Source organism: Hyperolius riggenbachi, chromosome 7, assembly GCF_040937935.1.
Source record: "Hyperolius riggenbachi isolate aHypRig1 chromosome 7, aHypRig1.pri, whole genome shotgun sequence".
Classification (NCBI taxonomy): Eukaryota; Metazoa; Chordata; class Amphibia; order Anura; family Hyperoliidae; genus Hyperolius; species Hyperolius riggenbachi.
In genome coordinates this window covers 222,903,927-222,927,975 of record NC_090652.1, presented here as the reverse complement: position 1 = coordinate 222,927,975, position 24,049 = coordinate 222,903,927, and the positions used below count along the sequence as shown (strand labels likewise).

Genomic DNA, 24,049 nt, shown 5'->3' with positions numbered 1-24,049 from the left:
GCATTATTAGTATCTTTATCAGTCAAGAGAAGCAAAGATAATAAACACACATTGCTAGAATCTTTAACCCCTTACCACCATATCAATAAGATTCTTTCAGCAAGGTGATAATTAAACTATAAACTGAGGAGTTGATAGCAACTCCCCTGTGCAGACATGGGCTTAGCCCTCTGGGAGCCCTCAGCATATAGATACATTTGTATCAAACACTGACGGCCAAAACTGACGGAGGATTTTACAGCTGAGAGGAACAGCTGTGTGAGGAATCAAATTGCTCCTAGTACTTGTCCTAATGTGTGCTACAACATACAGCATTTAAAAATAAATGCATACATCGATAGTATTCCTTTAAGAAATGATTTGCATATTCAGGAGTGATGCAAGATGGGAACCACTCTCACATAAGGGCTGGGACCCACTAGGTGCACTTTGGCAGCGCATGCCGTTCAGCAAAGCTCTTTGCCAGTGAATCCTGACATGGATGGTCGCACTAGCAACGTTGCCATTGTGGCTTGCAGCATTTTAATAGCTAATGCATTTGTATCTACAGTAACCCAAATAGTGATCGCTCTGGGAAATCGCAGCACTTCCATGAATACGCAAATTCTGCAAATCACCCTTAGTGGGTGCCAGCTGAATTATTGCAAACACCTTCTGGTTTTTAAAGTGGATCCAAGCAGAGCCGGGACAAGGTCCTCCAGCACCCAAGGCTGAGACACCAAAATGCGCCCCCCCATCCCTCCCACCCCAGCTGTCACACACTGATTGCTATTAGACTAAGAGGGCCACAGGGCCCACAACCTCCCCAACACCTTAATATCTAGTTATCTGGCTTGCAGTCACTGCTATGTATCCCCTTTTCCTATTTCTTTCTGCTTAAAACACAATTAGGAATGATAGCTGAATGAATTCTGCGCCCCCTCCTACACTGCGCCCTGAGGCTGGAGCCTCTCCAGCCTATGCCTCGGCCCGGCCCTGGATCCAAGATGAACTTTTACTCGTTGTATAATTGTACTCCTTACATATAGTTTATAGGGCATTCCTCAAGCTAAATACTTTTTTTGTTTGTTTTAATACCCCAATTCCCTATAAACTAAACAAGCCTCGTCCACAGCTCCTCCAGCGCCTAGGCATTCTGATTCCCATGTAACAAGTGCTCATGGGAGCAGTCTGGGGAGGAGGAGGTTTTCCCAAAGGAGGTATTACCAGCCTGAGATTTCAGAGGCACGGGGAGGAGAGAGAGGAGTGGAATTTTCACAGGCTGAGGGGAGGAGATGCAGAGCAGCTTGCCTGTGTGATGACAAGCAGAATATGGCTGCTCATTTGATCACAGGAAGAAATAATTATATATACACTGTTGAAGCTGTTTGCAGCTAGATTTGCTGTGTAAAACTATCTAAACTTGAGATAAGATATATAGACAAGTTACTTGTTATAGTTAGTTTTTCATCTCGGATCCACTTTCAGGCGGCATCACTTTATAGTATGAGGGCTTTCCAGTCTTTTCTTAGCCCCTTATACTCTCACAGTGGTTCTGGGTCACCATGAGCTCTGGGTATTCTGTAACAAAAGTCCCTCACAATCTATGAGCAAGCCCCACCCACTACTATAAATCTTGGTGACAGCAAAGCCCAGGTTAAAATTACAGCAGAAAAATTCTGTACATATCACAGAGCTTCACTTATATTCTGCTCTGCAATAGCAGACCTTAACCTACACACAAACAAAAATTCAAACTTCTGTGTATATTACTGTGTTCCCCCCAAAATAAGACAGTCATATTAATTTTTCCTTTAATATATGTGCTAGGGCTCATTTTCGGGTAGGTGTCATATTTTGTGGGGGTAACAAGATCCCCCTGTATATATATAGTTAGACCCCCCTTATATAGCCAGTGTATATATTCAGACTCCCCCCCCCCCCCCCCCTATAGACAGTGTATATAGCTAGGCCCCCCTGTACAGCCAGTTTATATATAGTCAGACCCCCCCCCCCTCCCCTGAATAGCCAGTGTATATAGTCAGACATCTCCCCCCATGCTCACCTGCTGGCTCAGCCACCCACCTACTGTAATCTGCTCCTGCTCCCCACCTTAAGGTCTGGATCCTCCTGCAGTTCATGCCGGCATAGCGGCGTGGATACCAGCGGAGACTTGTGGTGAAAGCAGCTGTGGTAATAGATCCAGTAACATAGCTGACAGGAAGTAAACAGAGTTCACTTCCTGTATAGGGTGGCGCTGTTAATGGATACATTACTGTAGCTGCTTTCTCAGCAAGTCTCCGCTGATGTGCGCATCGCTATGCAGGGGGATCCGGACTTAAAGGTGGGGAGGTCTTCCACTAGGTCTTAATTGGGGGGGGGGGGGGTCTTATTTCAGGGGAAAGACTAGTTGTACTGTGAGAAAGACCAGTATTTTTTTTTATTATTATTATTATTGCAGAAAACACATTTTCCTTATCGTGGTGGGGACACATACAGTGATTTTTTTTTTTTTTTTCTTTATGTAAAAGGTCAGGGATTTAAAGATTATAGTAGGTGTCAGGATGTGTGCCATAAAATACGGTTACAATGACTAGTAATTGTTATGTTAAGACACAATCATTATTAAATACGTTGACAAATAGTTAAATTGCTTCAGAAGTAGCGTGTGTGTGGAGGATCTTAGAAAGCTGAGAGATCAACCTAATCCACTCATCAAAAGAGAAAGCATGACATACCCTCCCATTACCTCCCAGAATCCCACACGGCCAGGACAAGTGACACTGCTCCTCAATATTAGCACAATACAGCAATGTCTTCATATAAGCAGGCCATTCCCTCTGTCACTACAACATGCAGCTCATATACAACAGGGAAGGTGAGGGGTGCTTTATGTAAAGCCATGAGGAGTATACATCTGCTATGAGACCAGACCTTTCTTGAACCATGAAACCACTTCCAACTCATTCCTGGGAAAATGCAGTGCATTAATCAAGGTAGCCAGAAGAAAGGAAATTCCAGTTTAGTGAGTGAGCTACATTGTAAATAAGGAAGGAGATTGAGGATTTATCCCAGATAAGAGGCATGAAAGACTTAATACATCTGCAGTGCCCCAAGGCTACAGTTGTGAAAAGCAAGCACTTTTTGAAAAAAAAAAAAAAAAAAAAGTAAAATGAACAAAAAACCTTAAGCCTCAACACAGCTGATTCTGACAACCATACAGCGGCTACTGTGTGTGTCACAGATGCAATTACTATAGCTGACAACCTTTCTTGTATTGCACAGAAAAGGAGATGAACATCCCATTTTCATCTGTAAAGGACAAGGGGAGGGGGAGGGGAGAGCGCACTCAGTAGACAATTTGAGAAGACTGGTTAGCCAACCGTGGAATAATCTCACCTGAGATTCTTGCCGATTAGCCCATATGGGTTGGTCGGCTGAAGAGCTTTTGTCCCACTCAGAACCAGGTCTTTCCAGCGATCTTCCTCCACAAGATGTACTGGCACATGTGCTTCTCTGTCCACTGAACTTCAGTCCTGGATCAGATGCATTTCTACTCCGAGCAGATGCTACCTACCGCTATAGGCGGCCGCATTTATGCATAGGAGTGTCTGCACAGAGGTGTCTTGGATGTGCAGGAGGGATCAGGTTTGTGCCTATAATACTCCACGCAGCTCTGTATGCTTTACACTTGTAAGCCACAGGCTGCAGGAGCTCTTGGAGACAGGAACTGGCTGTTTGTGTGAGGAGTAATGGCTGAGAGAAACTCCACTCTGCGTGTCTTGCACAAGCAAGCAGCAGGCACCTGGAGGTAAGTTTGTGAGCTGACAGCGTTTAAAATATTGGCTAATTCAAACCCCGTGTCATGTGACAAAACCAGCCTGGCGGTATGGACGAGCTCAGCTCGTCCATCACCGCCGGAGGCTGCCGCTCAGGCCCTGCTGGGCCGATTTTCATCAAATAAAGAGCAGCACACGCAGCCGGCACTTTGCCAGCCGCGTGTGCTGCCTGATCGCCGCTGCTCTGCGGCGATCCGCCGCAAGCAGCGGCGAAAGAGGGTCCCCCCAGCCGCCTGAGCCCAGCGTAGCCGGAACAAAAAGTTCCGGCCAGCGCTAAGGGCTGGATCGGAGGCGGCTGACGTCAAGACGTCGGCTGACGTCCATGACGTCACTCCGCTAGTCGCTATGGCGACGATCTAAGCAAAACAAGGAAGGCCGCTCTTTGCGGCCTTCCTTGTTTATTCTGGGCGCCGGAGGCGATCGGAAGAACGCCTCCGGAGCGCCCTCTAGTGGGCTTTCATGCAGCCAACTTTCAGTTGGCTGCATGAAATAGTTTTTTTTTTTTATTTAAAAAAAAAACCCTCCCGCAGCTGTCCTGGCGATCTTAATAGAACGCCAGGGTGGTTAAGCATTTAAAACTTGTTACTTTGTAACCAATATTTTAGCCTGATGAAAGAGAGTTGAGCTCTCGGAAACGGGTTGCTGTTTATTAGAATACTTTTAACTACACTACATGGCAGCCACCTTGTATCCTTTCTACCACCTCCAGGTGCCTGCTGCTTGCTTGTGCAAGACACGCAGAGTGGAGTTTCTCTCAGCCATTACTCCTCACACAAACAGCCAGTTCCTGAGTAGGTTCCCCTTCCTACTCAGGAGAGGGACTCAAGCACTGGCTCCTCCGAAAGTCAACTTGTCGCTGGTCCTGCGCAAGTGCACCAGCAGCTTTCCCTTGGGCTCCAGCAGAAATGGCCAAGCCTGATGATCAGATCTGCTCTACTGTGCAAGGGCAAGCTGTCTGAGCCTACTCAGTACAGCAGAACCGATTGGGCTCAGCTATTTCAGCCTGAGCGGAATGTCACCAGTACCTCTGCGCATGCAGTAGAAATACTATTGTTGCTGTTGACTCAAGGGTTCCAGCGCTGGAATAAGATTCTGCCAGGATGAGGAAAGCCCAATTAGGATCCAGAGGTTTCCTCTCCTGAGGCAAGTCTTTTTGTTTAAAATTAGATTAAAAAAAATAAATAAAATTCAAAATCAAGTTTCAGCCAAAAAGCCTTTTTCAGACCATCTTTGTAGACTGCAGACATAGCTTAAAGAGAGTCTGAAGCGAGAATAAATCTCGCTTCAGACCTCATAGATAGCAGGGGCACGAATGCCCCTGCTAAAACGCTGCTATCCCGCGGCTTAACGGGGGTCCCTGACCCCCCAAATCCGCTCCGTACAGCAGGGGAGCGCTTCCTGGTTGGGGCAGGGCTAACTGCCGCAGCCCTGCCCCACACGCGTCTGTCAGCGCGTATCTCCGCCTCTCCCCCGCCCCTCTCAGTCTTCCTTCACTGAGAGGGGCGGGGGAGAGGCGGCGATGCGCCGCTGACAGACGCGACTGGAGGCAGGGCTGCAGCCGTTAGCCCTGCCTCCAGGAAGCCATAAATCACGACCAAATCTGCGACCAAGTGTTGCAGTGGTCGCTTTGGGGGTGAAGGGACCCCCGTTAAGCCGCGCTATAGCGGAGGTTTAGCAGGGGCACACATGCCCCTGCTAACTATGAGCTCTGAAGAGAAATTTATTCTCGCTTCAGAGTCTCTTTAAAATGATGGTAGAAACAGATTGCGATCTCCTCTGAGGGACACTTGGCGACATGACTTTCTGAATGCACTGTGTAAAGTGCTGCAGAATATGTCAGCACTATATTAAATGTTTAATCTCACATAAGGTTTTGTGAAGGGGACCACTTATCACTTGAATGTGTCAGACTACACAGAAAGCAGGCTCACCGACTGATGCAATATGAATGCTGCACATTCTACCGAGACATCTCATTTTGCTTTTAGTTTGAGCATTTACTGGCATGGTCCTCATACAAATAGTTCTGTCATGTCTAGGAGTCCATTTATAAAGCCAGCAAAAAGGTCATGGCTTACTTTTGCCACAATATTTTCCTATTCATAAAGCATTCTGTCAGCTACAGCAGTCTGCAAGGCCCCGCCCCAAAAAGGTCTTTAAAGTGCACCCTAAATGAGGGATATGGAGATTGGCATATTAATTTCCGTAATACTAGTAGCCTGGCTGATCTTTGACTGCAGTAATGTCAGAATCACACACCTGAAACAAGCAGGTGGCTAATCCAGTCAGTTTGAATCGCTCTCTAAAAACGCTCACAAAACCGCTCTAGTGGGTTCCAGCCCTCACAGTAGTGTGACGCAACAGCTGCATTGTAGCGCTGCAATGTAAAAGCTATGTGACGTTCAGTGTGGCCGTTGCGGTGCATAGTGTGTTACTCAGGGCTGTGGAGTCTAAAATGAGGAGACGGAGCAATTTTGGGTATCTGGAGTCGGAGGTTTCATAAACTGGGGAGTTGGATGATTTTTTTGTACTGACTCCACAGCCCTGGTGTTACCAAAAGATATGTTAGCAGTGAAGCATACCCATCATTAACTATATGCGACGCAACTCGCGGATAACGTGCAGTTCAGCTTTCCCTTTGTATTTCTGCTTTTACAGGGAACATAAATGCCCACTGTGAACCAAGCCTGAAAAAAATAAAAATGTGCTTTAAGTGGATCTGAACTCAGAACAGAAGGAAAAACAGAGAAATGCACCCTATATGTATTTAGAGAGCCTGTCTAAACCACCACCCCCCTCCCCCCCCCCCAATCTGTGACTAATCACAGTGCAATTTGATCTCAGTTGTGTCAGCTGGCTGCCTCAGCAGATCAGCTAATTTGTAAACAGGATGTTGAACCTACTGTATGTCTGCTTCCATGAAAAAGCAGGAAGTAGACACTGCAGGATTTGTATCCGCTGTAACCAAGAAATGTTTTTCTTGTAACCACTTCAGCCCACCAGGTGTTTTCACCTTCAGGACGGAAACAAATTTTCCCTCGTCAGCACTCCTCCCATTCATTCGCCAATAACTATCACTACTCATCACACGTAAATGAACTATATCTTGTTTTTTTCGCCACAAATTAAGCTTTTTGTGAACGATAAATATTTTTGGCTCGTCGTACCGAACAGTGAATAGGGACACATTTCAACCAGAGCATCTCAACTCCCACCTAATGAATAAAGTCCAGAGCAACAATTCTGCTGCACTGTGAAAGCATAAAACACAGCTCATGGGATGCATAAAAGAAAGTATATGATCCACATCTGTGTAGAAGTGTTAACAGATGTAATGTACTGCACATGCAGAGTGTTCTTACAGAGGGTGATCTCAATTCAAGCCAGAGTTGTGTTCCAAGAGGGGGATATGTTTTTGTATTAAAAAGATAGCAGTTTCTGTAGTGATGTTTCACGAGCACAGTTTGATCCCTCACCAAGGGTGAATGAAATGAGAGATCTATGTATAGCCACCAGCATAGCACGGTCCCAGTTTTGGATAGCGTTGTGTTGTAGGAACATACATTGAATTCAAATGAGGAATTATTTAAACAAATTCCAACTGAGCCAATAGAAACTTTTTAATGAGACTTGATTTTACCTAAGGCCCAGCATACACCGATAGATGGTAAACAATCCACATCCACCTAATAACAGTTGACCAATATAGTAGACCAGTTTTCAGCAGAAATCTCATGCACCACTGTAGATGAAGGCTTCGTACTGCTCAATGCAGTAACAAGTAAAGGAATGGTGACCCTCCCCCACACATCTCTGTAGACAGAATGAACTTTCCCTGAGCGACAAAACAAACAGCAATGAAGGGGAGGGATTGCATGTTTGAAAGCACTTCATTCTCACTACTTTTTCAAGGTTTTATTTAAAGCAGACCCTAAAGGTCCGTCGTCACCTCCCACTGGGTGGGCGTTCCAGCGACAGTCCGGCGTGTGTACAGTCTGTCGGCGGACTGATACGGCTGTTACCGAGCAATCTGCCGGGCGGATCGCTCAGAAACAGCCGTATCAGTCTGCAGACAGGCTGTACACACGCCGGACTGTCGCTGAAACGCCCACCCAGCAGGAGGTGACGACGGACCAGTCGTTGCCTCCAGTCCGGCGTGTGTACGGACCTTTACTCAGAACTTCCTCTCTGCTCTAAAATATAAGCAACAGCATTAACAACCTTTAAAGAAAAACATTTGTTACAGCTGATATAAATCCTGCAATAAATCTGCATTATTTCTACCTCCGGCTTTCACGGAAGCAGTCATTAACATCCTGTGCTTTCAAATAAGCTTATCTGCTGAGGCAGTCAGGTGACACGGGGAACGATCAAGTTACAACTTGTGATTAGACACAGATGAAAAGGGGAATTAGACAGGCTAAACTCTTTAAATACATACTGGGTGCATTTCTCTATGTTTTCCACCTATCCTGAAAGAGTTGATCCACTTACAGAGAAACCGTGACCAAGAATTGAACTTCATCCCAATCAGTAGCTGATACCCCCTTTCCCATGAGAAATCTATTCCTTTTCACAAACTGATCATCAGGGAGCTTTGTATGGCGGATATTGTGGTGAAACCCCTCCCACAGTGTGATGTCAGGACCATGGTGCTGACAGTTTCCGGTCTGTGAACCTCATTGCATTGTGGGAAATAACAGCAGTTTACAGCTGGGTCCAGCTGCCAAAAAGCAAGTAGCATCTCCTTCCAGTGACATCACCTGCCAGCAGTAAAAATGTCACCATGTGATAAATGCCAGAATGTAAATCAGGGAGAGGAAAGATTTTACAATGGGAAACATTGACTAAATCATTTATACATAATTAAAGTAAAAATTAGGCACTTTTGTTCATGATTAATATTATCACTGGAGTTTCTCTCTAAGTATAGCAAATAGTGTATGGCCATCGTAACTCTGCGAATCACAGTGCAGATGTGCACAGGTCCAACACGCAAATCTGAGTCTTTGTAAGCTTAGTAAAGCAGTGTTCATAAAAAAAAAAAAAAGAAAAAAAAGAAAAACTCAACACTAAATTTCTGCAGCATTTAGCCATGTTCTCCATTTAACTGGTACCTACACACATTCTGCACCATTCATAGAAATTACAAGCCACCATCTCCTGCATTATCTCATTAAGCAGAAGAATCTATAGATTTTGCTAGGCATAGAGTGTACAATTTTGTGTAATAGATTAGACAATAGATTTGATCAGAACAAATTTATCAAAACTATGGCACTGCTGACCAATATCTCATTGAAAATGTCGGTCAAATGTAAGCTCCATACACACCAAGGGATTGCGGTTGCCTAGCAGAGACCGGACTTGATCCCTCAGGTGACAGCGCATTGCTGATGCTGTACAGATGCGTCGCTAGTCTCCAGGCTAGCAACACGTCTGGCGCTTGGGCAAGCAGTGCATGATAAAGAAGTTTACTGTGGGGTAGGTGAGTGGGGAGAACAATGCGCTTGCTTGGTCCAGTTCATGGCATCACGCAACATACTCAGCCGAGGCAGTCTTTACTGTCCACCAGGACTGCATTCATTCTAGCATGAGTACAAAGTTATAGATTGGGCATATAAGAATGATGCTGGCTGGAGGGCAGATGTGGAAAAAGTACACGATTGAAAGCTTCATAGTTTTCACTAGGCGATATAAAGCTGGCAACAGTAACAGAGATGGGATCAATACTAGACAGTTTCAGGTTTAATATCTACTGGTGGCACTCATCTAGTTATAGCTGCCTGGTTTTAAATGTAATTGCTTCACTAACTCATTTAAAGCGGTATCGTTACCATAAAAATCAAATTTCAACAGCAACTGGTCTGAGTGTATTAAGTGATAAAGATGCTAATCCTGCATTCAAAACATTTTCTGCTGTTATGATTTGGAGTTATCACATACTTAAGGAGCACTGGCCCTTTAGTAGTCGTGCCAAAGAATTGCATGCTGGGGGTTCTTTTTATCTATAATCTATTCCTCCTCTTCCCTTTATTTCCCTGTCTGCTGCTTATCTGAAACACGATCCCCTGCTCACTTGTGTTTACAAGCAAGGCTGAGGTGACTCAGCGATTGGAGGAGACAAGAAAAAAAGTAAAGGGCAGAAATGACATCACGAGTTAGCCTTAACTGTGGGCAAAAGACATGGCCCCCACCAGGAACAGAATTCTCATAATTTACTATATACCGTAACATTCACTGAAAGCAAAACGTGGACAGTATAATACATGTGTTATGTAAGTAGATCAAGTATTTATCTACTTGTGTTTATTTTCCTGGCATAGTAGGGCTGATCCTACTGCTTTAAACCAACAATAGTGATTCATCTGTCAGATTGCATTATTTATTCTTTCCAGTACAATGAACAGTGTAACTGAGGACTTGTGTAGATTAAAGGGAACTTGAAGTGAAAGGAATATGGAGGCTGCCATCTTCACAAAAGGCCAGTTGGCTGACTTAAGGTTCCTTTTAATTTATGGAACTAGACTGGTGAATCTGAGACAGTCTAAACTGCTTGGAACTAAGCAGCTGTCATCTTGAAGTGCACAGTGACTGGATTGCTATGACGCAGCAGACAGGCAGCTCTTCCCTGAGAGACCTTGATGTGAGGCCTTCTGTCAGTTGTCTATAAACTAAACCTTCAAGTCTGCTCACACCCCAGAAGACTGTTCTGCCGAGAATGTAAAATCCAAACATCGATGACAATCAGCTGTGGAGATCAAAAATGACTGATTGTCTATTAGAACGTAAAAGTAAAGGAAAAAGGGGATTTGGAGGGCATATGTCACATATCACAAAAATCAATAATAAAGTGAAAAAATACAAAATGTATTATTTTATTATAATCGAACATATTAAAAAACACCAATATAAACTGCCAGGAGGCCTCACTCAGCAACCATCCAAACACACCACTGCCTAAGATTACCTAATGTGATCAGGGATCCCAAGACATCCTGTCAAAACTAAGCCTAGGCAAACGTGATGTGTCGTGGAGAAAAACAGTTAGATTGTCGCAATCAGCAAGCCAGCACAAGTAAATGGAGCAGGATAGGTCTGTGTGTCCAGCAAAGGCCAAAAAGCTGATGCAGCATCCGCAAACAAGCAGTTCAATGAAATGGCATAGCAAGCATAGATGGATCAGATGAAAGTTGCAGCAGGCACAGTTCAAGCATGTAGCACAGAGCATAAGCCATATTATACCCAAACCTGATGCAGCAATGCGGAGTCCAGTTAGCTCCTAGAGGCTGCCAGGTCTCTCAACCCCATGTACTGGAGCCCAAGGCTGGGAGAGTAACCTGCAGTCAGTCAAAGATATCCAATCCGGTGTGCTGATGTAGCAGGCTGTGGTGATAAGACAAAGTCCCAGCCAAGGCAGAAGGCTAAAATGGCAGTTCACAATGTGAAATTGATATTCAGCTCATCATCCACTATAGGTTTGCCATGGAGGTGCCCCAGGCCATCAGGGGGTGGGTGTGGACGGTGGAAGGGCGGCAGGCCGCAAGGCAGAGGTGCTGTCACCACGCCGGCAGCCCTGAAATGTTTTTGCCGGGTCTACCGGCTTTTTCGAAGGAAGGCGTGGCTACAAATCATGCACTGCCCAGAGCCCCTTATGGAGCAGCGTCACCGGCCACGCCCACAGGCGTAACTACGCACGCGTCAAACCTCGCGTACGCATGCGCAATAACGTCCGCAACAGGCACACAGCTCAGCTTCACCCCCACCAGTGGCCCAATCACCGTGCCGGACACAGAAAGCCAGCATAAAGCGTGAAGTTGGCAAATCACAGATGAGGACAAAGTGGGGGCGGGAAAAGAGGGACTACAGGGCAGCGCATGAATACATGGGAAGTATTTGCAAAAATGTATATACAAATATCATAAATCAAAAGCATACAAACACATGCATACATAGATAATCCGAAAGTGCCGGCTGCTTACCTGGTAGCAGTGTTCCGGCGAGTCCTCCAGGACGGCCCTCCTGAGATTGTGTAGTCTCCCCTCCCAAATCGGAAACACCTGACAAGAATTAGAATAATAATTAGTATAAATCCCACCCCTCCACAATCTCCCCTCAGTTTAATGAAGAGAAACAACTAGTCCACCAACCACTACCATACCATTAATAGATATAATAGGGTCGGGAACTTAGGCGGCCGTCCTGGAGGACTCGCCGGAACACTGCTACCAGGTAAGCAGCCGGCACTTCCTCCCTACGTCCTCCAGGACGGCCCTCCTGAGATTTAGCGAGAAATTTTACCTCTAGGGTGGGATAACGGCTTGAAGAACCTTGCGGCCAAAGGCCTGATCCTGGCTTGAAAGAAGCTCCACTCTGTAGTGCTTGACAAAGGTCGAGTGGCTGGACCAGGTCGCGGCCCGACATATCTGCTCCAGAGAAGCTCCTGATCTCTCCGCCCAAGACGTTGATAAGGATCTTGTTGAGTGTGCCGTAATGTGGTCAGGTACCTTTAACTGAGCCTCTGAGTATGCTAGGGATATTAGCTGCTTAATCCATCTAGACACTGTTATTTTGGAAACCTGGCTTCCCCTCTTAGAACCACCAAATGATACAAAAAGGCTAGTGGAAGTTCTCCACTCTCTGGTTCTATCCAGATAAATCAAAACTGCCCTTCTAACATCCAAAGAGCTCAACCTCCTCTCCTTGTCATTCTGTGGATTAGCCACAAAGGATGGCAGTACAATATCCTGAGTCCTATGAAAGGACGTAGATACCTTGGGTAAGTATGACGGATCTAGCTTAAAGATAATCCTGTCAGTATGGACCACCATGTACGGATCTTTAATAGACAATGCCTGAATATCACCGACTCTACGAGCCGTAGTGATGGCCACCAAAAAAAACAACCTTAAGTGTAAGGAACTTTAACGGGACCGAATCCAAGGGTTCAAACCTGTCTGAGGTTAAAAAATCCAATACTAATGACAAATCCCATGGAGGAACCAGTTTCTGAGGGATCGGTTGAGAACGCTCTACTGACTTCAGAAAATTTTTAACATAAACATCGGCTGATAGTCGCCTAGAAAGAAAAACCGAAAGGGCCGACACCTGGGCCCTTAGGGTACTAACAGATAAGCCTAACTGCACCCCGTGCTGTAAAAATTCCAAAACTGAGATAATGTTATCTGACCTGGAAACATCCCTCTGTTTCCAAGCGGAGAAGGTGTACCAAACTTTGTTGTACTTTCTCCTAGTCGCTGGCTTCCTACAGGCCAGTAATGTTTTAACCACATCACTGGAAAATCCGTGATGCCTCAAAATCTGCTCCTCAGGATCCATGCGGTCAGATGTAAGACCTCTGGGCTCGGATGGACCTGGCCCTTCTGTAACAGCAGGTCCGGTCTGCATGGTAGATGCCAAGGGCCCCTGATCACAAGGGACTGAAGGAGAGGATACCAAGCTCTCCTCGGCCACCAAGGCGCGATCAGTAAGACCTCCGCATGTTCTGTCAGGATCTTCCTGAGAACCCTTGGAATCAACTTGAACGGTGGAAAAGCGTAAAGCAGTCCCTCTGGCCACGGAATCGACAGGCCATCTATTCTGTTTATTGAAACAGAAGGATCCAGGGTACAAAAATCTTTGACTTTTGCGTTCTCTGGATTGGCAAACAGGTCGAGAACCGGAGATCCCCAACTTTCTGTGATCTCCTGAAAAACATCGGGATTGAGTTCCCATTCTGACTCCTGTACCACGCCCCTGCTCAGAGAGTCTGCCTGTTTGTTGTGGATCCCCCGAACATGGACCGCTGATATCGACTCCAGGTTGGCTTCTGACCATGACATGATCTGTTCTGTCAGGCCCTGCAGGTCCGGAACACGAGTGCCCCCCTGCTTCCTGACATAACACACCGACACAAAGTTGTCCGAGAACACAAGGACTTCCGAGCCGGAGATTACCGGATGCAAGGCCTGTAATCCCAGAAGGATCGCCCTGAGTTCTCTGTAATTGGATGATTTGTGAGACATTTGTTCGTCCCATCGCCCCTGAGCCTGGTGACCCAAACAGTGGGCACCCCAACCCCAGGCGCTCGCGTCCGTATACAACTTTAATGGGATCTCCTGGTTCCATCTGCGACCCTGGTCTAGATTGATCAAATGATCCCACCAGAGAAGTGACTGTATAACCTGGTCGGGTAACATCACTCTCCTGTCTAAAGACCGGTGATCTCTGTCCCAATTCGCTAGGACCCAAGTCTGTAGGCCCCGAGAGTGGGCCTGGGCCCATTCTACTGCTGGAATGGCAGACGACATTAGCCCCAGGATTGATACTAACCTTCGAAGAGGAACCTGAGAATCCAATCTGATTCCCTGAATCTCTGACCTCAGCTTGTCTATCTTCTGCTTGGGTAGAAAGACACGTCTGACCGTCGTGTCCCAACTTAGCCCCAAAAAAATTAAGCTCTGAACCGGGTGTAACTGAGACTTTTCCATGCTCACTATCCAACCCAGACTGCTCAAGAGCTGGAGTGAAAAATTTAGCTCCCTCTGCAAGGCTTCTCGGGTCCCTGCCATAAAAAGGAAGTCGTCCAAGTAAGGCAGGACCCTTATATTGTGGAGATGTAAAAAGGACATCACCTCTGCCATAATCTTCGTAAAGATTCTTGGGGCCGACGAAATTCCGAACGGGAGAGCCTGATATTGAAAATGGCATATCGACTCCCCCGTCCGGACTGCAAATCTCAGATATTTCTGAAACAGCGGGTGTATCGGGACGTGGAGGTAAGCATCCTCCAGATCCACTGATGCCAGAAAATCCCCTGGAGATATGAGGTTGCGAACTGAGGCAATGCTCTCCATTCTGAACCTCTTCACTACAATGTAGGGATTCAAGGGTTTCAAATTCAATATCATTCGAAACTTCCCTGACTTCTTCTGGATTAAAAATACCCGCGAATAGAACCCCTTCCCCTGTTCCTGAGCTGGAACCGGTCGAATCACGTTCTTCTGCAGAAGAGAGGAAACCGAGTCCATAAGGGCCTCTGCCTTGATCTGGTCCCTGGGGATAGAAGTGACTATCACCCGGGAGGGAGGAGGAGATACAAATTCTATCTTGTAACCCAGCTGGATCAGAGATAGAATAAAGTCGTTCTTTGTTATCTTCTGCCACTCCGGAAAGAAGTGGAGAAGTCTCCCCCCCACCGGGATCTGGCTGTCACTTGGCGGACTTTGCAGTGGACGGGGCTGGCTGGGGTTTATTGAACAGGAATGGCCTGCCTCTGCCTGCATTATAGGTCCATTTCTTATTTTGTCTTTGCCCTCTATTCGGCTGGTCCTGCCTAAGAAAGGGCTTCCTGCTCTGAAAGGACCGCTTCCCGCTCTTATTCTTATCCGGGAATTTCCTGGCTCTATTGGAAGATCTTTCCAAAACCGAGTCCAAATCTCGTCCGAACAAAAGATCCCCCTGAAACGCCATTCCACATAGCTTCTGCTTGGAGGTAACATCTCCCTGCCACGTATTTAACCAAACGGCCCTTCGTGCTGAGTTAATTAAGGCCGCTGTCTTGGCGGCAGCTCTGAGGGATTCAGTTGCTGCGTCCGCCAGGAAGGCAATAGATTTGATGATAACCGGAAGGCTCTCTAGGATTCTAGCATGTGGAGTGCCCTCCTCCAGACGTTCCTGGAGCCCACGAACCCACTTATCCAAGTTCCGGGCTACACAAACCGAGGAAATGGCCGGTTTAAAAGAGAAGGACGTTGAATCCCACGCTCTTTTAAGCAGGGCCTCTGCCTTCCTATCCATCGGGTCCTTCAAGGTCCCCATATCTTCAAAGGATAAATCAGTATCCTTGGAACACTGAGAAAGAGGAGCATCTAACCGAGGACACTTGAACAATGATTCATGTTCCTCCATGTTAAAGGGAAAACGCCGTTTAAAAGATCTAGGGATAAAAAGCCTTCCCTCCGGATCCTTCCACTGAGCGGAAATAATACTCCTGACAGCTCTATGGACAGGAAAAACCCGACCTCCGCGATCCTCTAGTCCCCTATAAATATCATCTTGTGGAGTAGAGGATGGCCTGGGTTGTTCAATTTGTTCCGAATCATAAACTGCTTTCAGCAGCTCAGACGTGTCCTCAGCATTGAACAAATACCTAGGAACTGTAGCTGATGTATTACCTGAAGCGTCAGACTCAGCCAGCTCTCCCTCATCTGATGCCTCAGAAACGTCCGAAAACGGTGAGGGATTCTCAATACCAACGTTCTGGGGAACCTCCGTATCCACCCTCTGGGTACTAGGGAGTACAGGCAAGGATACACTCTGATCGATAGGGACAGAACCAGTCTGTGGAACCTGTAATTGGGAAGTTATTACAACAGGCTGGGCAGTAGATGATGCTGGTAAAGCTGCCGGAACCTGTGGAAGAGGGACCATCTGGACTGGACAAGGAGGTAGAGCTGCTCTAAATGCAGAAAATGTAGTAGCTAATTCCTGTTTCATTGATTTCATTAAATCTAACAATGCTACAGTAGTGCTCTCGGGTCTCGGAGAATGAGACTTTGATTTATTGTAACAATCAGTACATAAAGATTTAGAAGTTCCCTCAGGTAGCCTGCCCCCACATTTAGTACACTTATTAGATTTTCCTGAGCTCTTGACTGGCTTCTGTAAGAAAACAAACAAATCCAGGGAATGTTTTAGCTAGTAACAGACCGCACACTGTAGCATAATAAAACAGGAATGCAAGGAACCTTACCGGCTGCTGACCTGACTCCTCAGTGCCAGCCGGAGGCGTCTGCTTCGTCTCTGGAGAGGGCTCTGTTGGCTGCTGCATGGCCCCTGCAGAGTGTTGCTGCACTCAGTGCAAAACTTGCTGGCGTGCTGGGTGATCTGGCGTTCCTGCTTGCGGCTGTGCTGTGCGGAGATAGAGCTGTAACGCGTGGCCAGACTGCGTGCAAATGACCCCCGCTGGCACGCCGGAACCGCCCCTTTAATGTACGCGCACGCCGCCGCCTCTGCGCCATGCGGCGTGCCTCCGCGTCACTTCCGCCTCCAACTTCCGGAACTTCAATGCGGAAGAGGAGACGGCGTCACCCAGCCGCCATGCCGTCTAGGAGAGCAGTGGGATGGGAGAAATCCTACAACCTCCCCCACCCCCAAGTGGAGAAAAGGTCTGGCTGCCTAAAAAACCACCAGACGGGTCGCGCCCAGCGCTGACTCGTACCGCTCTCCAACGACATCCTTTCAATCCTCCTGCCTGGCCATCCTTAGACAAAGTAGGTGCCATCAGGCTCCCCTACCACCAGGACTCCGTAGGTGCTTCCGTGGTGAGTGTAGGAAACATACAAAAAACTGAGGGGAGATTGTGGAGGGGTGGGATTTATACTAATTATTATTCTAATTCTTGTCAGGTGTTTCCGATTTGGGAGGGGAGACTACACAATCTCAGGAGGGCCGTCCTGGAGGACGTAGGGAGGAAAAAATCTATATTAGCAGCTCAGAGTTGACAGGACCTATTGTGATCAAGAATTTAGTATAAAGCATGGACCATCAAGAACTGCAAAAACGCAGAGCCATGTCCAGACAGTGCGCTAACTCAGCGCACTCAAAAACGAAAAAGTAAAAGCACAAACATATGCCAGCTGTTGCGGCGATGCCGCAGAGGAGGATACATGGAGACACCAGATTAGAGCATGACGCAGCTGCGGGTGAGGTGAGTGAGGAGAACAATGCGCTTGCTTGGTCCAGTTCATGGCTTCACGCAACATACTCAGCCAAGGCAGTCTTTACTGTCCACCAGGACCGCATTCATTCTAGCATGAGTACGAAGTTATAGATTGGGCATATAAGAATGATGCTGGCTGGAGGGCAGATGTGGAAAAAGTACACGTTTGAAAGCTTCATAGTTTTCACTAGGCGATACAAAGCTGGCAACAGTAGCAGAGATGGGATCAATACTAGACAGTTTCAGGTTTAATATCTACTGGTGGCACTCATCTAGTTAGATCTGCCTGGTTTTAAATGGAATCGCTTCACTAACTCATTTAAACCAACAATAGTGATTCATCTGTCAGATTGCATTATTTATTCTTTCCAGTAAAATGAACAGTGTAAAACTGAGGACTTGTGTATATTAAAGGGAAGTAGTGGATGATTGGTGTCAGGACACCTTCTGGGGAAAAGGCACAGGAAACAAAAAACACGGGAGCCCAATAGTGTAATATGTTTAGTCAAAATTGTCAATGTAGAAGATAAGAATCTACTCACAAGAGTGGGTTGCAAGGGGGCAACCGACCACAGGAAGCAGGTGGAGACAATTAACCTGACTCCACTCGGGGAGGTCAGTAAGGACCTGGATGCGGTCGCTCTCCTTGGAAAAAAGAAGGGAGGCAGATGTCCACCATGGTGTAAACCACATATGTTCTGCCTCCACCCCTCACACGGGTATCGTATGGGGGTTAGGGATACACTAAATGGTTTAAAGAGGCGCCCTGGTGGTATATAAAAGAGTTTAAAAGCAGTTTAAAACCGAGAAAGGTTTGAGGTTGCTTACCTCAAGGACGACAAATCTTTGTAGGGACAAAAGATTTTATTGGTAGCACAGGCAACGCGTTTCACGGGTCTGAGCCCGCTTCCTCAGGCCAATAGCAGTGCCAGGCCAATTGAAATAGCAAGCTAAGGGAGCCTCTCACTCCCTTAGCTTGCTATTTCAATTGGCCTGGCACTGTTATTGGCCTGAGGAAGCGGGCTCAGACCCGTGAAACGCGTTGCCTGTGCTACCAATAAAATCTTTTGTCCCTACAAAGATTTGTCGTCCTTGAGGTAAGCAACCTCAAACCTTTCTCGGTTTTAAACTGCTTTTAAACTCTTTTATATACCACCAGGGCGCCCCTTTAAACCATTTAATATATTAAAGGGAACTTGAAGTGAAAGGAATATGGAGGCTGCCATCTTCACAAAATGCCAGTTGGCTGACTTCAGGTTCCCTTTAATTTATTGAACTAGACTGGTGAATCTCAGACAGTCTAAACTGCGTGGAACTAAGCAGCTGTCATCTTGAAGTGCACAGTGACGGATTGCTATGACGCAGCAAACAGGCAGCTCTTCCCTGAGAGACCTTGATGTGAGGCCTTCTGTCTGTGGTCTATAAACTAAACCTTCAAGTCTGCTCACACCCCGGAAGACTGTTCTGCCGAGAATGCAAAATCCAAACATCGATGACAATCAGCTGTGGAGATCAAAAATGACTGATTGTCTATTAGCCATTAAAGAGGCACTGTAGTGACATATAGCGGAATGCAGTAAGTTACTCAGAATACTTTTTATGGTACATTTCCTGGTTTCAGCATCAGAAACACTTCCTTTATCTTTATATTGGTATGTAGGCCAGCCCTTCCAGTGATACTAATGGTACGTACACCCTTGCGACTATGGTCGTTTGAAACAGCAGCTTAACGATCGGTCTGCCAACAATCTGGTAAAGAACTTTACCAAACGATCATTAAACAACGACAAACGAATGATATCGGCACGATGAGAAAATCCAACAGGACGGATTGTATTGAGCGACAATCGTTACAAAACTATAGCGTGTACAGTTATCTGCAGAGAACGATCGTTACAAGGGCCAATGCGCCTGCGTTAGATTCTGCCCAGCTTCCGTACTTGCTGTGTAGCGCCACCCGTAAAGATTGTTACATTACAAATTTCAAATAAACTTTGTTTTTCAAGTTAACTATCATATTTTTATCTATTGTAACGCCATTTTAGTGAGTTTTTTATTTTATTTTATATAAAACGTGTACGCAACATTTCCCTTTTCTGTGAGAATGATCGTTAAAACGTGTATGATGATCGCTGCATCATTGTTGCATTCCAATCATTGCAATATTGTTCGCCTGATAACTATAGTTCCTTGCAAACAATCGTTATCGCAAGTGTGTACGTAGCATTAGCCCAGGCCGATTACATAAGTGGAATTGCACCCCCAGAGAATCCTGGGGCCAGGTATATGGAGCAGTACTTTTCAGCATTGCTAGATTTGGGCGCAGCCGGCGCCACCATACACCATACAAAGGGAATGACAACTGAGCAGCGCTCCGTGAGTAACGTTGGCGCCATCATAAGACGGAGCCGAGGTTGCTAAACAAAAAAAAAAAAAAACGTATATAGCGTTTTTCTCCTGGCGGACTCAAAGCGCCAGAGCTGCAGCCACTAGGACGCGCTCTATAGGCAGTAGCAGTGTTAGGGAGACTTGCCTAAGGTCTCCTGCTGAATAGGTGCTGGCTTACTGAACAGGCAGAGCAGAGATTCGAACCCTGGTCTCCTGTGTCAGAGGCAGAGCCCTTAACCATTACACCATCCCAGCAACTCCGGTCGCTGCCGGTGATACATTTCAGAATGTATGGTAAATCAGGGAGAGGAAAGCTTTTGCAATGGGCAAACACGAAGGGCTCGTTCACACTAAGGTAGTTTTTGCTTTTTTTTCAAGCGCAGGCAATTTTCAAAATTGCCCTAAAAAAAACGCTTGTGCAATGAATCTCTGTGAGAGAGTTCACAGCTGAGCGGTTAGTTTCCGATCCACTCAGCAAATCGGGGTCTACCCTTTTTTAGGCGTTTTTGCTATACAATAGAAAGTATAGGAAAAACCGCTCACAAATTCGCTTTGTGCATTTAAGAATAAATAAATTGTATTATTTTCCAGGTCAAAGAGTTCACTTCCTGACTTGAGTCAGGGAGTGAATTACAAAACTGCTCTGGAAAAGCGCTTTTACCATAAACGCAGCATGCAGTGGAGCGCCAGGAGGGGGGGGGGGGGGAAATGCACTTTTTTTTTATTCCCTCCTTACACTCACCAGCCAATTGCTCTTGTGCCTTCCCAGGGGACAGCCAAGTGACACGGCTGTCCCCAGTACAGTGCTGCCATAGATCGCAGCACTGTTCAATGTAAATAGACGGTAGTTTTGCCATCTAACAGTCTCCTAGCGGCGGCGACATCCTGACAGATGAAATCTTGCCATGGGTATGTACCTTGACAGCACTGGCAGAATGCATTGCCCGTATCAGTGAGGTTTTAGTCAGAGGCAATGCACTATGGGATGCTTGTCCTAACAGGGCAACAATGTACTGTATTAGTTATATTCTGCACAGATTACATCTAAACAGGGGTGATAAATGGTCTTTATTTAAAAATGTGCAACAACAGACTTCCCCTTTAAAATCAAGCTTACAGACTAGTAATATTTTTAAAATACAACATTTTATAGGGATGAAAGGTAACCAGCATGACAGTGTGACAGCATGCAGACTATAATCATTGTAGTTAAACATATGTCTCTCCCAGCTGCTGTGTTTGGCCTGAGCTTTTGCCAACACATGATCCGACTGACAGAGACATGCACCACACACACTCAATTTATGGGGGGGGGGGTGGAACCTTGAATAAATGCGTACAAACTAGTGTGGTTTTTCAAGCGGTTAAAGATGAGTGTAGCAGAGTGGAGTTAGGCCTCGTCCACACTAGGTCCGGAAACATATCCATGGCTACGTTTTTCAGCCCTGATTAAAAACGGAGCCCCGGATACTAATGTTAAAAATAGCAGCCATCCTCACCCAAGAAGAAGGGGAGAAAAAAAAAAAAAAAAAAAAAAAAAAAAAAAAAAGGGGATCCGTCTGCATTTGCAGGGACCCCATTTCAAAACCTGAACAAAAGATCTGGATCCAGTGCATTTTCACGCAACGGATCTGGACCCCGATACATGGACCGGTAATGGCAGGCAATGGGAAAATTGATTAATCTCTACACAGACAAATTTTGACACAGAAATGAATCAGTTTGTGTGGCACAGCCTGGGGGAAGTGGGGGCATGGGATAGGGGGCCACCTTGCTTGAGTGTGATAGCAGGCAGGACGGGGGTGACAGCAGTTGGCGGGGACGCCCGCCTCCCTCACCTGGGTCCCCCGTCCCCGCTACCCCTCCAGCTAGTTTCAATCATTTAAAAATATAGTTTAAAATCAATATAAATGTAGGCGGCAAGCGGGTAGACTTACTTCCTTGCGTCCCACCGCATCACTTCCTGTAATGTTGTCCTCTGATGTTCATTGGACAGCATTACAGGAAGTGATGCAGCGAGCGGTGGAGTAAGTTCCCGGCCTGCTACATTATATTGATTTTAAAAACGGTTTTTAAAAGGATTGAAACTAGCTGGAGGGGAGCCCGACCCCCCTCCCCACCGCTGCCCCCTTCCTGCCTGCTCTCCCCTTCAGCATAGCGCCCCTCCCCCCCCCACCCACGGCAAGGGGCGTTTCCACGGACTGGAAACGTCCCTGCAAAAATAGCCATTTTCTCTCAAAACTGAGAAGGAAAACAAGAGTGATTTACAAAAAACTGATCAGTTCCGCAGGGGGGCACAAGTGTGGACCTAGCCTAACTATATTGCACTTTTCTCCCGGCAAACTAAAAGCGCAAGCACTGCAGCCACTAGGATGCGCTCTATAAGCAGTAGCTGTGTTAGAGAGTCTTGCCTAAAGGTGCGTACGCACATGCGACTATAGTCGTTTGAAACGATCGTTCCCCGATCCTTTCAAACGACGATCGTTTGAAAAAAAGCAGCCAACGACCATGAAGTCTAACGACGGACGAGCTAGATCGTTCAAAACGAATGATCTAGCTTGGCGGATTTTTCCCCAACGACGATCGTTTGCAAAAGTAGTACATCGTTGGAAACGATCGTTCGTACTAGGCTTGACATGTGCATTTCGCTATTTCTCCATGGAACTTTTCATTTTTATGTGCAATAGTTACTTTTACGTGATGTAACGTTCGTTCTAACGATCTGATCGTTACACACCTTTTAAAACTAACTTTACTTAGGTCGTTCTTTCATCAATTAAAAGTTCGTTCGTCGTTGACAACGAACGATCGTTGTCGCATGTGTGTACATAGCTCTAGTTGTCCTACTGAATAGGTGCTGGCTTGCTGAACAGGAAGAGCAGAGAGTCAAGCCCTGGTCTGTGTCAGAAGCATAGCCCTTAACCATTACTGTATCCAGCCACTGACTGGTGGGTCTTATAGTGTGGAGTGTCTTCTAGTCTGAAAAACACAGTAACTTTCTTGAAGTTTTTGCCTGTCACTTACCAAAATCATGTAAAAAAATAAAATTTAGATTTTCCCCTTACTGCCAATCCACAATTTCACCTCTCCTGCTTTTTGACAGAAAAAAAACGTGCAGTTTTTCACATGCTTTTTTGCATTAAAATTTGCGTTCATGTGCTAATTTCAATGCAGGTTTCTAGAGCATGCAAAAACGAATAATGCAAAAATGCATGCAAAAAAGTGAACAATGCCTTAGAACTGCTGGACGAGCCCGATTCATCCTTTTCAGCTATTCTTCACTGGAGAAATCAGGCCATGGAGGCCATGAGCCATCTCAGACAGGAATTTAGTGCAAGTACAGGAGGCTTGCCTAAAAAGGTTAGTAGGCCATATACTTAGCAAAGCCTCTTGATTTCCTCACATCGCCTGCCGGAAGCGGTGCATCATCCCTCCTCTCCCTTCATAGTAACAGACACTCCAGTACAACATTGAGGCCCAAACTGTTTCCTGTAGGATACATACCATATTCTTGCAGAGGATCCTTCTTGCGTGTACTGCCACATAAGGGGAAAAAAAAAAAAAAAAAAAAAAAGTTGTATTTGTCCTACTCTATATTTGCCTCTAGGTGACACTCCCACAGGTTTTCCAGGTCCCATGTCACCATTTCAGACGTGGCAAACCAGAAATCACATAGATAGGGATGTGTAATACTGCAACATACAAGAGCAACAGGTATACAGCACACAGTCAGCTATTTCATCACTGTCAGCTCCAGCTTACAGTACATTATGCAGCTCTGGTCTGGATGAGTCTCCTGTTGTGAAGGAGTTAATTTGCCTGCGGTCACATGTCTGCTACTTGTACGTCTTCTAACAGCTGGGACAATGGAGGATTTACCCATAGAGAAAGCTCCTGAGAGACCTCAAGTGCAGCACTCCCAGTCCAGGCCTTGTTCACCCATTACCATGGATACTTCAAGCCGCTGTCCTGACATCCGCTGTTTGTCTCTGTTTTCCAGTTTTGTGAGCCTGCTTTTACACAAACACAGAGCTGCTGAAAGCTGTGAGGGAAAAGAGAGGTTGGATCATGTAAAGACACCACTAACCTTAACCCTGACACAACAAATGTGTAAACCTAC

General features: G+C 46.1%; 1 protein-coding gene across 5 annotated transcripts in view; it reads right to left on the bottom strand.

Moving 5' to 3' along the window:
- The window catches only part of SH3BP4 (SH3 domain binding protein 4), a 175,328-nt gene that overhangs the window by 58,990 nt on the left and 92,289 nt on the right, over window positions 1-24,049 (bottom strand). Inside the window, exon 1 of one of the 5 annotated variants that reach the window (XM_068245281.1) lies at window positions 23,809-23,851. The exons of 3 other annotated variants lie outside the window; for them this stretch is intronic. The gene's annotated coding sequence lies outside the window, so the exon portion shown is untranslated. Of the gene's footprint in view, window positions 1-23,433; window positions 23,671-23,808; window positions 23,852-24,049 lie in introns of those variants that run through there. One more of the 5 variants, XM_068245282.1, reaches the window with a different exon arrangement.